Raw genomic sequence first — 12,641 nt, forward strand, 5'->3', positions numbered from 1 at the left:
GCGATCCCAAATGTGTCAGCAGTGAGCCTCCCTGGTGGCTCAGTGGAAAAAAGCCCACCTGCCAATGCAGGAGATGTAGGTTAGATCTGTGGGTTGAATCCAGATACCCTGGAGAAGGGATAGGCTACCCAGTCTGGTATTCTTGCCTGAAGAATTCCATGGACAGAGGAGCCTTGGGGACTACAGCACATGTGGTCACAAAAGAGTTGGACTTGACTTGGTCTTCCCCGGTGGCTCAGATGGTTAAGAGTCTGCCTGCAGTGCAGGACACCCCTGTTCAATAGCTGGGTTGGGAATGTCCCCTGGAGAAGGAAATGGCAACCCACTACAGTATCCTTGCTGGGAAAATCCCATGGACAGAGGAGCCTGGCAGGCTACAGTCCATGGGGTCCCAAAGAGTGGTACACGACTGAATGACTTCACTTTCACCAGGACTAAACAATAATAACTTATTGCCATAGAGTTCAAGGGGCTCTTTATGAAAGGACTCCCTGCTTTATTGACATTTGCCCTACAGTGTGACGTCCCTGGACCAATAAAATATGAATGGATATGATGTATATTGCGCTGGAAAAGAACATTGAAGAGGTACTAATAAATTTTGCCAGCTCATTTGTTTCAATTTCCTGTTTGGGTCTGGAATGGAAATATATGCATAAGGATTGCATGTGACTGCAGCCTACATATAGCATGAACAAGAAATAATGTTGCTACATTGTTGTTCAGTTCAGGTCAGTCACTCAGTCATTTCCGACTCTTTGCCACCCCATGAATTGCAGCACGCCAGGCTCCCTGTCCATCACCAACTCCCGGAGTTCACTCAAACTCACTGCAATTTTATGGTTGTTAGTTTCCTTAGAAAATCAGTTAAAACCATCTCTACTGTTACAGTTTGGCTAACCGATCTTACTCTGTATGGCAGATACCCATCACTATTTGTTGAGTTTTCAATGTTTGGACATATAATTAGAACTCAATAAAAACTTTTAGAAGACTTAATGGAACAGTGAATTGAGTGATAAGTAAGAAGATAGTCATCTTATTATTGGCATGTTTTGAAAATCAGGAAGAAATAGAAAATAAGGTCAGATGTAAAATGGGGTCACATCAAGGAAAGCCAGGAATAGCAAATTAGTCATCTTTTATGCTGTACAAAACCATAATTATTTTAGAGTTTTAGTTATCCCTTAACTCATTCTAATTTGTTGTTTCCCTCTACTAGTCCCCCCATGTCCTCCCAATGCAAATATTTAAGGTTTCATCTTGACATTTCAAATATGCTTACCAATCACGATTTTTTGAGACACCTTCTCCCTTTTAAAAAGCCACACTCTAGTGGTTTTCTACTAACTGCCCTTTTTCAGACATTAAGTGCTGACATTACTCACATCTTCACACTCCATACTGAACTTCCTGAATGACTTTATCCATAATCACAGCTTCAGTTACTTACCTACTCAGGGATAACTGATACAGTTACATCTCTAATATTCACCTCTAAGTGGAGCTTTAGCCTCATACGACCAAGCCTGATTTTGACATCTGCAAGTAGATTTTTCCAAGACAGGGAGCAAAGTCAGAGTTATGGAGTGTTTTTGAAAGTTTCCATAAAATGAGAATTGAACCGTACCCATTGAATTTAGCTACCAAAGAGTTGTTTTGGTGAAATGATAGAGGTAAAAATCTAAGTAGAGATAATATGAGGAATTAACAATTGATGAGAATACTAAACAAGTTAAAATGGACAAACTTGCTGAAGTTTATGATGAGATAGGTTGGCGGCTTGAGGAGAAAGTGAATATGTTTAGATTCAGGTACATTTCATGTTTGAGTGATCGGAAGCACAAAACAAAAGCTATAATATTAATGTATCTTTAAGAGGTAAGTACTATGTTAGAAGAATAAATACTACACTTTTGGCACACACTTTGGGTAATCTTGTCCCCAACTTGATACTGAAGACAAGGTCTTCCAATTTACATAAGTAAATGTTTTATAGACTGTCAAGGATTATTTATGGGTTTAATATACAGACTGCCATTCTATAAGCCAGTTATATAGGCAGCTGATACATTCCCAAATGTAAAATGTAAAAAAATAATTAAAATATGGTGTATAGAGTAAAATAGTTTATTCCATGTGTCTCTCATCATCTGGAAATAGACAACCAAATTAACATACTTGAGATTTTTTCTGGGTGTGATGCTTTATGTGTCAACTTGAATTAGGCTATGGTACCAGTCTAGATGCTGTGGAGGTAATTTTTAGAGGTGACTAACATTTAAATCAGTAAAGTTTGAGTTCAGTTCAGTTCAGTCACTCAATCGTGTCTGACTCTTTGGGACCCCATGAATTGCAGCACACCAGGCCTCCCTGTCTATTACCAACTCCCGGAGTTTACCCAAACTCATGTCCATTGAATCAGTGATGCCATCCAACCATCTCATCCTCTGTCGTCCCCTTCTCCTCCTGCCCTCAATCGTTCCCAGCATCATGGTCTTTTCAAATGAGTCAGCTCTTCGCATCAGGTGGCCAAAGTATTGGAGTTTCAGCTTCAACATCAGTCCTTCCAATGAGCACCCAGGACTGATCTCCTTTGGGATGGACTGGTTGGATCTCCTTGCAGTCCAAGGGACTCTCAACAGTCTTCTCCAACACCACAGTTCAAAAGCATCAAGTTTGAGTAGATTACTCTTCATAATATGAGTGGACCACATTCACTTTTTTGAAAACTTTAAGACAAAAGACTGAAGTTTCCTGAAACACCGTAACACCAACCCTTCTAATATCCAGTTTGCTTATCAAATTTGTAGATTTCAGATTTGCCAGTCTCCACATTGAAAGAGCTAGTTCCTTAAAATGATATTTAGGAATATATATAAAAATTCCTTAATACATGTACACACATCTTATATCCTACTGTTTTTCAGGAGAGTCCTGATTAATACACTTGGTGTGCAAATAGGCACGAGAGGCAGTTTGGAAGGAACTTACAGGGCTTTCAAGCCACAGGCAATATTCAATTTTTTACCATCTTCACATGAAATGTTCCCTTGGTATCTCTGATTTTCTTGAAGAGATCTCTAGTCTTTCCCATTCTGTTGTTTTCCTCTATTTCTTTGCATTGATCACTGAGGAAGGCTTTCTTATCTCTTCTTGCTATTCTTTGGATCTCTGCATTCAGATGCTTATATCTTTCTTTTTCTCCTTTGCTTTTCCCTTGTCTTCTTTTCACAGCTATTTGTAAGGCCTCCTCAGACAGCCATTTTGCTTCTTTGCATTGCTTTTCCATGGGAATGGTCTTGATCCCTGTCTCCTATACAATGTCACAAACCTCCAACCATAGTTCATCAGGCACTCTATGTGAAGAGGAACAAAAAGCCTCTTGATGAAAGTGAAAGTGGAGAGTGAAAAAGTTGGCTTAAAGCTCAACATTCAGAAAATGAAGATCATGGCATCTGGTCCCATCACTTCGTGGGAAATAGATGGGGAAACAGTGGAAACAGTGTCAGACTTTATTTTGGGGGGCTCCAAAATCACTGCAGATGGTGATTGCAGCCATGAAATTAAAAGACGTTTACTCCTTGGAAGAAAAGTTATGACCAACCTAGATAGCATACTGAAAAGCAGAGACATTACTTTGCCAACAAAGGTCCGTCTAGTCAAGGCTATGGTTTTTCCAGTGGTCATGTATGGATGTGAGAGTTGGACTGTGAAGAAAGCTGAGCGCTGAAGAATTGATGCTTTTGAACTGTGGTGTTGGAGAAGATTCTTGAGAGTCCCTTGGACTGCAAGGAGATCCAAGCAGTCCATTCTGAAGGAGATCAGCCCTGGGATTTCTTTGGAAGGAATCATGCTGAAGCTGAAACTCCAGTACTTTGGCCACCTCATGCGAAGAATTGACTCATTGGAAAAGACTCTGATGCTGGGAGGGACTGGGGGCAGGAGGAGAAGGGGACGACAGAGGATGAGATGGCTGGATGGCATCACTGACTCGATGGACATGAGTTTGAGTGAAGTCCGGGAGATGGTGATGGACAGGGAGGCCTGGCGTGCTGTGATTCATGGGTCACAAAGAGTTGGACATGACTAAGTGACTGAACTGAACTGTAGTTACATAGATATTTATTTTACTAATATTCTTTAAAACATGTAATTCATATATATTCTCTCCAGCATTAATGTACTTCACAATTGAAAAGTAAAATTATACTAGAATTGCTGTTCGAATTTCTAGTTGACTGTACAGCATATAATATATAAGAAAATATCTAATTATTTAATTTATGAGATGATATCAGTTATAGTCATCCCTGTATATAAAACAGATAAGGTCTTAAAGAATTTCAGATATAACATTCTGGTCATGTGTCTGCTACTTTTTTTTCCTTCCTTTTCCTTTTATGGCAATTTTAGAGGTAATCTTCAGGATACTATGACATATGAAATAAAAATAGTTTGACTTTAAATATCCTTCAATGAATTTAAGTTGTGATTGAATAGACTTATTTTTTCTTTACATCTCTTCCATCAAAACATACTTAATTCCTTGAAATATTGCTTAGAGATAGATAGTAAAGTGTTTAATTGAATAAAATTTTCTTTTCAGTATGAACTAAACCTTGTCTTATAGCCTCCAGATACCAGTCTCTTAATCCAACTCAAATGGAGCTCTTACTACATGTCTAATTCCAACAAACTCAGAAGCATTGCAATTAACTGGGGAAAAGTTATTTGGGATGTTTGTCATTCTTTTAGGCACAACCATATATGCAGATCCCTCCTACACAGGGCTGGCAAAGAACCTATTATATAAACACAGTTGGCAGGAACCTTGGTATAAATCTTTCCATCTTTAGCCATGAACTGCTCAGGACTGTCAAAGAAAAGGAGAAAAATGAGGAATGCATTCCATTCTTTTCCTTCCTTAATCTATTTTCCATAATGAATTTGAAAGCCAACTAATTAGAGCCACATTCATTGAATTTACACCCAAAACTATGCAAAGTTTGAGGATTTCACTCATCTCCTGGTAATATCTGATTTAGGTTTCTCATCCCATAGGCCAGGTGATTTTTAAATAACACTATTTCACCTGCAAATATGGTGACCCATTGATTCAATTTGCTTTTTAACTATCAGAGACTTTATTTTGCAATAGGAAATTTGTTGTATCCAATTCTGATCTTTAAAATGATGTTAGTTCAGTTCAGTCGCTCAGCTGTGTCCAGCTCTTTGAGACCCCATGGACTGCAGCATGCAGTTAAAATGATGTTAAGAAGTGATTAAAATTGAAATATAAGTGCTTCACTATTACAAGTGTACATGTGCCTCTGTAGTGATTCTGCAATAATAGGCAAACTGTATTTTGAGAAAAATATATTTTCACTAAGTAGTAATATGCTTTGATTCTTTTCTGTGCAATTCAAAATGAGTCAAAAAGATGAAATTACTGAATGTTAGGTTTCTTTCTTTATGCAAGATTTATGAACTGAAACTGTCACCCAGTAAGTTTACATTATCACCATTTATAATAAAATGCCAAATTCAGTCACAAGAAAAAAAAAATAACTGAGACTATGTGATCACAAAACATATCATTCTGGATTTTGATTAATATGAAAGTGGTTCGGAATTCATTAAAATGAATTTCCTTTAGACACGTTCAGTTCACCCTCTGTGAGATTTATTTGTTTGCAAATTGGGCTATTTGGCCAATGATAAGACATCAAGGAATGAATGAGAGAACTGTTTTCATTAGCTCCAGTGAAAGTTCAGCCACATTCTTTGTAGGGGTTGAGTTGTTTTCCACCTCTAAATTCCAGTCACTCCTCATTGATCTTAGAAAAAAAGATGTTTATGTAGTGACAATATAACTATTTTATAAAATGTAACAGATTTTCCAGATTTTCATTATTTACTCTGAATTTTTTTTTTTGGTAAATCTTTTGGCTTTGCTGTGTTTTTTTCCGAAGGCCTGTATAATAGAAAAACAACTGAACAAACTGGAATAAAGCTTTATTTTTAATTGGGGTATGATTGATTTAAAATTATATTCACTTCAGATGTACAATGTAATGATATGATATATGTACATATTGCAAAATGATCATCATTATATAAGTGTGGTTAGCATCATTCTCCATATATAGTGACAAATGAATTTCTTTCCTGTCATGAGTATTTTAAAAAGTTACTCTTTTAGCAAGTTTCAAACACGTATCTTGATATTATTAACTATAGCCACCATGTTGTACATTATTTGCCCATGATTATTTATTTTATAACTGGAAAGTTGGACTAAAAGTAATTTTTTAATTCAAGTATACAATAAGCTGAATAAACTGAATCTTCACTGAGTTTTATGTTGAATATTGGGGTGTTTTGTTTGTTTTGCTGAGTTTTTTTCTGGTGAGCACTAAATCTTAGTTGCTTTCTAATTTTTGATCTAGAAGAAATCCAAAGATACCAGGGAAGTGGGTTATGGCTGGAAACTTTGTTTCTCAAGTTTAAGTATAATATTAATGTGAGGAATAGATAAAATTAGAAGTTTTAGGTCCTTACATTTCACCAGTTACAGGTCTAAACATATTATAATTCAAGCATTATAATTACCTACAAGATAATTATGATTATTCTCCTAATGTTGCAAATGAAGAAATCAAATCAGAGAGAAGTAAAGTAACTTTCATTTTAAAAGCAATGAAAAAGAGTTGGTTTACATAGTGGTCTATTTCAAATATTTGAGCATTTTAAAAAACAGGAATAGGAAAAAATGCAGGTTATTTATTCAGGAGATAAATGTGTACTTCTCTTACTACAGCTTAACTGCCAAAGTATATACAACAAGAGAAAAAAAAATTTTTTTGTCACTGAGATAGTTTTAGTCTGCTTTTGCAATTCCAGGTTGAAAATATATTCACTTATATTCAGCTTATTGACCTACCTTGTAAAGTTTGGACTTGCCAGCTTCCATAATCACATAAACAAATTCCTTAAAATAAATAAATCTCTCTTTCTCACAAACACACTATCCATCTCTAAATAGAAGGAAATAAATAAGGAAACATGTTACATGATAATACATAATACTAAACTTCTTAGATTGAAAATGAAGCAGGAATAAGAATAGAGTTTTCTAGGAATCAAGTTTTAAATTTCAAATAGGGGATGAAGAACAGATAATATTTTTAAGTTGTAAAGGAAAAGATAGGATAATCTTTGCAGATAATGATAAGATAGTTCCAGGCTGAGAGAAAGCAAGTTGAAAGGCCCTGAAATGGGAGTGAGTCTGATATGTCCAAGAAAGAGCTAAGTGGGCAGTGTATCTAGACAAGAGTGAGCAAGAGGGAGTGATGGGAAAATAGATCACAAAGGCAATGAGGGACAAAATCATGCTAAAGATTGTTGAGCTTTTGACTTTTAGGTGAATGAGATGGGAAGACTTTGGTAGGTTTGGTAGGTAGAGGAATGACATGTTCTAACTTTGGCTCACGTGGATTATCCTGGCTACTGTGTTCAGAACCAAACATATGTATACTTACGGCAGATTCATGCTGATGTTTGGCAGAAACCAACAAAATTCTGTAACCCAATAAATCTTTGCATTAAAATATATATATATATATTCTCATAGTAAAGGATTTCTTAGAAGGAACAATTTTATACAATTTGGGGCCTAAGAATGCATGAAGTTCTTAGGGCAAAGAGTCAGAAGAAGACCATGAGAAGCTTATAGCCCATGGGCACAAACCAAAACTTGTCCAGAGGATGTTAGGAAGAAAAGACCAGGAAAGGCTGGAACTTAACAAGCGTGAGCCAGAATTCTTCCACAAGGTGGAGTCTTTCTCTCCCACAGAAGACCTAAGCCCTCTTTTAAAGGTTTCCCAAGTGACTAGGTTAAATGCCCCAAAGCTAATATTCTCAGTTTAAATCAGTTAATCTGATTTAATCTACAAAATGAAGGCACTTATTCTGAAAAAGAAGGCAAAGGAACCAGAGGTCAAATTACCAACATCCTTTGGATCATATAGAAAGCCAGAGAATTCCAGAAAACCATCTACCTCTGCTTCATTGACTATACTAAAGTCTTTAACTGTGTAGATCACAACAAACTGTGGAAAATTCTTAAAGAGATGGGAATACCAGACCACCTTACCTGCCTCCTGAGAAACCTATGCAGGTCAAGAAGCAACAGAACCAGATGTGGAACAATGGACTGGTTCCAAATTGGGTAAGGAGTACGTCACGTTTGTATATTGTCAACATGCTTATTTAACTTATATGCAGAGTACATCATGTGAAATGCCAGGCTAGATGAAGCACAAGCTGGAATCAGGATTGCCAGGAGAAACATTAATAAATTCAGATATGCAGATGACACCACCTTTATGGCAGAAAGCAAAGAGGAGCTAAAAGAGCCTCTTGATGAAAGTGAAAGAGGACACTGAAAAAGCTGGGTTAAAACTCAAAATTCAAAAAATGAAGATCATGGCATCTGGTCCCATCACTTCACAGCAAATAGATGGAGAAACAATGAAAGCAGTGAAAGACTTTAGTTTCTTGGGCTCCAGAATCACTGTGGATAGTGACTGCAAATACGAAATTAAAAGACACTTGCTCCTTGGAAGAAAAGCATTGACAAACCTAAAAAGCATATTAAAAAATAGAGAGCAAGATGGTGGAGGAGGACATGGAATACATCTCTCTCCACAGATACATCAAGAATACACCTTCAGACACAGAAACGCATGCAGAACACCAACTGAGAGCAACCAGAAGTACCTGACCAGTGGAAAAGAATATATAGAACCACACAAAACTCTCTAGGATGAAGGAACTAGGGTGTTCCTTCAAGAGTGTTAGAGGGACTGGACCCGCCCTTGGCAGATAGGGGAACTGAAGCAGGGGACCAATTCCCACACCAGGGCAATTGTCTGAGTCAGAGGAGAAACATTTAAGGGTGAGAGGGAAACAGCTGATCTGCGTCAGCCTAAATGGAATGAGAATCAGAAAGTCCTTGCCACAGCCATACATACCCTGAAGAAGGATGCTGAAAGGCACAGCAGCTGGGAGCCAGAGTCTAGGGATTGTGGAGCAATCCCCGGGTGAGGGCTGCTGTTTACTGCAGAGAGACTGACTGGGGGGATGTGAGGGAGGAGATTGTGGTGGGAAATGCCTGTGGAGGAGGAAAGAGGGCAGCCATGGAAGCAAGTCAGTGCTGCTGAGTTATACATAGGGGATGGAGTCATCACCATAGTCTCTCTCTCCCCACACTCCAGCATCGGCAGCTGAATAACAGAGAACCTGGCCCATCAAATGCCTGCTGCCCTGAACTACAGAGCAGGACCCCACCCAGGGTGCTACTTTAAGTGACTGATGCCCCTAACTACAGAATAGGACCCCAACTAGGGGCACCCCTCTATGTGCCTGATGCACTGAATAACAGAGAAGGACCCCAGGCAAGGGAGCCCTCTAATTGCCTGAGAAGGCTGAGCTATAGAGAAAGACTGGCCAAACAGGCCCTCTGATCACCAGCTACAAGAGGCTAAAAAAAAAAAAAAAAAATTTTGATAGGGCCATAACTCCAGGGATGGAGGCAGTCTGTGTCCCCGCACACCTGCACTTCCAGGGTCCCTGCAAGCTAAGCAGCTGTGCCACCTTCACACTGAGGCAGAGCTGTCACAGGCAAAAACAAACAAACAAACAAACTTGCATCTATGTGTGCAGGGTCGCTTTGGTCCTGTCCAACTTTTTGCAATCCTGCAGACTGTGGCCTGTCAGGTTCTCTGTCAGGGGGATTCTCCAGGCAGGAATACTGGAGTGTATTGGCCAATACTGGTTGTCATACCCTTCTAGAGCACCATATGTCTGACTACCCTAGCTGCCAACCCCCCTGAGTACCTGGTGCTGCCAGAACCCCTGTGAGCCAAGCAGCTGCACCACCTCCACACCTGGCCCTCACGGGGACAAACACAAGTCTTCCAGGACAGCCCCAGGAGCAAACCCCAGTGGATGACCCACATGCAGAGGTGGAAATAAAACCACAATTGAAACCCAGGGCAGTGTGGCTAAGGAATAAGATTCAAAACCTTCCCACCAGCTTTACAAGCTGTAGATTAAATCCACACGATCAACTAGGCAGACTCTGTGACTATGGAACATATAAAAGGTCATTGAGAGCTCCCACAAAAGAAAACACACTAGTTCTGATAGCTGTGGACATTGGAGGCAACAACACAGAGGAGCAGGACCAGATTAGAAGCTGAGCTGCCCCCACAGCAGGTCCAGAGATCAGCACAATGAGGGAGGACATCCTAGGGAGGTGAGGGCGCTGTGACTCCCAGCGAGGGAAAGGACTCTGACAGCAGAGAAGAGAAAAACATTTATTAGTCTTCTTTTGACTTGTTCTGTAGATTCTTCTGGATTTTTTTTTTCCTATTTCCCCCCTATGTGGTAGTTGTCAATTTTATTGGCACTATGAAATCTAATTAAGCTTTTGAGATTTTTTTTGCTCAGTCACATTTTTATTATTATTATAAACCTCTGCTTCTACATTGGGTTTTTGCAGTTCTGTGGAGATTTCCTTTTTTTTTTCTCTCTTTCTGTGTTTTTTTTTTTTTTTAAACCTATTATTATTTTTCTGCACTTATTCCTTTGTTTGCTTTTCCTACTGTTCTTTTCCCCTTGCAGTTAATCTTCAACTTTTATGAATCTTCTTTCTTTACCTCTATTTAACTTTGCATATCTATTCTTTCTTTCTTTCCTTTCCTCTCAACATATTTGTTATTTGTTTCATTACTTTATTCTTCAATTGGCACCTGGGCTTTAGTTTTGTTTTCCAGTCTGTGCTTTAGTTAGTTTTGTTCTTAACTGGTAAATGTAATTCTTGATTTCCTTTCTTCACCAGGTAAATCTACTCTATTTTTGTTGGGCTGTTTTGACTTTGCTCATGGTGTGTATGTATATGTGTATATTTCATTATTTTAATTATTATTTGCTTGATTTTATAACTTCCATTTGTCTGGGGTTCATTCTGGTTTCTCATTTTTGGATAATTGTTTTAATCTCACTTAATGCCATAACAAACCACTTGTGGAATCTTTGTTCCTAACCAGAGATCAACCCTGAGCCTTTGGAGTGGGAGCACTGACTCTAAGACCCTAGACTACCAGAGAACTAAGTGAAGGGAGTATCAAATAGTGAGAACTCACACAAAGGAAACCACTTGAATACAAGACCTGGCATCACCCAACCACCAGTAGCACCCTGTGCAGGATCCCTCATCTGAAAAATAAAGAAAAAAAAATGCAAACCAAATCATCAGCAGACAGGATTACCACCTCACTCAGCTTTGCCCATCAGAGGGAAAGCAAGCAAACAAAAATTCAGCACAAATCTCACACTGTAGGATGCTTACACAAACCACTGGACCAACCTTCAGTTCAGTTCAGTCACTCAGTCATGTCTGACTCTTTGTGACCCCATGAACTGCAGCATACCACGCCTCCCTGTCCATCACCAACTCCTGTAGTCCACCCAAACCCATGTCCATTGAGTTGGTGATGCCATCCAACCATCTCATCCTCTGTTGTCCCCTTCTCCTCCTGCACTCAATCTTACCCAGCATTAGGGTCTTTTCAAATGAGTTAGCTCTTCACATCAGGTGGTCAAAGTATTGGAACTTCAGCTTCAACATCAGTCCTACCAATGAACACCAAGGACTGATATCCTTTAGGATGGACTGGTTGCATCTCCTTGAAGTCCAAGGGACTCTCAAGAGTCTTCTTCAACACCACAGTTCAAAAGCATCAATTCTTCGGTGCTCAGCTTTCTTTGTAGTCCAACTCTCTTCAAAAAATGGGCATTGGAACCTACCTCAACATAGTAAAGGCAATATATGATAAGCATACAACAAATATTTTTCTCAGTTGTAAAAAACTGAAAGCATTCCCCCTAAGATCAGGCACAAGCAAGGGTGTCCACTTTCACCACTATTATTCAACATAGTTCTGAAAGTCCTAGCTACAGCAATCAGAGAAGAAAAAGAAATAAAAGGAATCCAGATCAGAAAAGAAGCAAAGGTCTCACTATTTGCAGATGACATGATGCTATACATAGAAAACCCTAAAGATAATATCAGAAAATTACTAGAGCCAATCAGTGAATTTAGCAAACTTGCAGGATACAAAATCAATACACAGAAATCACTTGAATTTCTGTATACTAACAATGAAAAATCAGAAAGAGAAATTAAGGAAGCAATCCTATTCACCACTGCAACAAAATGATTTAAATATCTAGGAATAAACTTACTTAAGGAGATAAAGGAACTGTACATTGAAAATCATAAGACACTAGTGAAAGAATTCAAAGATGACATAAACAGATGGAGAGATATTCCAAGTTCCTATGTAGGAAGAATCAATATTGTGAAAATAACTATACTACCAAACACAATCTACAGATTCAATGTGATATATATCAAATTACCAATGGCATGTTTCACAGAATTAGAACAAAAAATTTCACAATTCATCAGATCAGATCAGATCAGTCGCTCAGTCATGTCTGACTCTTTGCAACCCCATGAATCACAGCACGCCAGGCCTCCCTGCCCATCACCAACTCCCGGAGTTCAC

Source organism: Bos indicus, chromosome 1 (genome assembly GCF_029378745.1).
Source record: "Bos indicus isolate NIAB-ARS_2022 breed Sahiwal x Tharparkar chromosome 1, NIAB-ARS_B.indTharparkar_mat_pri_1.0, whole genome shotgun sequence".
Taxonomy (NCBI): Eukaryota; Metazoa; Chordata; class Mammalia; order Artiodactyla; family Bovidae; genus Bos; species Bos indicus.